The following is a 1249-nucleotide window of genomic DNA, read 5'->3' as shown; positions in this document are numbered from 1 at the left end:
CCATCGCAGTTTCTAGCGACAAATCTTCGTGCTAATTTCCATAATCCAATCGGAATTTCCTTTGTTTTCCCTTTTCTCGCTTTTCCAGATTAACAGACCTTTGAGAGAACTGTTATCATACAGTAAGAGTATCTTAACGACCTATATACACACCTCATATATTCATCGTTTTATTGCTTTCGTTATTTTGTTTTACTTTTTCTTGCGCAGGTGCGGGGTCAGAAAGATTGTAGGGGTTTAGCGTCAAGGGAACACATGCCCACAAAATGCCAATCTCAACCGAGTTTTGTTCTTCACAGAACATTTTTCCAAGAACATAAAAAACAAAATTTTTTTACAACAGAACATTTTTCCAAGAACATAACAAATAATTTCTACACAACAGAACATTTTTCCAAGAACATAAAAAAAATATTTTTACACAACATTTTTGAAAAAAAAAAAAACAAAAAAATAATTTCTACACTACAGAAAATATTTCCAAGAACATACAGTAAAAAAGATTATTCCTACACAACAGAACATTTTTCCAAGAACATAAAAAATATATAAGAAAAATGCCTCTGAGAAAAATTATCTATTAAGTCAGATTTCTTCAAATTCTAATAAAACTTTGCCCCTGCCTTCCATATGATTTGGAAAAACTTTGGTGTAAGTTTTTAGAAAACATTGAAATTTAATTTCTTTAGAACTTGTGTCAAAGACTAGGTAGATTTTTTATATATACATATATATAACCTTTCAAATACATTACATTACAAGGCTATATTTTAGTTTTGAATTCAACAGAACAGATTCCATGATACACGCGTTTTATTAAACAGTTTGTCAGAGATACTGACCCCATGTAATGAGAAGAGAGGTAGTAGAAGCAACCAACAGAGCTAAGAACATGCTAGTAATGGGAAGGAGTGTGGTTGGGGGAGGGGGGGGGGGTCAACTTATCAAATGGATGCATGTTGAGAAGAGTGATATGGGTGTGGAGGGACTGGGGGGGGGGGAAGACTATGTAAAGAACAGAAATAGGAGGAAAATGTGGACTTGGTGGATGACCCTGCACTACAATGGGACTAAGAAGGTTGAAAGAAGAAGAAAGACAAAGAAGCTACAAGAGTACCCTGAATCCTTTCAATCCTGGGTTAAAAACATCATCCTGCAGTTATTAGTCCTCTATTTTCACGTTAGAAAACTTTTCTTGAATCATGACAATTTTACGTTACACTTTACTAGCCTTGGGTCAGCAATGGCT

This window comes from Palaemon carinicauda, chromosome 31, assembly GCF_036898095.1.
Source record: "Palaemon carinicauda isolate YSFRI2023 chromosome 31, ASM3689809v2, whole genome shotgun sequence".
Taxonomy (NCBI): domain Eukaryota; kingdom Metazoa; phylum Arthropoda; class Malacostraca; order Decapoda; family Palaemonidae; genus Palaemon; species Palaemon carinicauda.
This window is presented reverse-complemented; position numbering follows the sequence as displayed.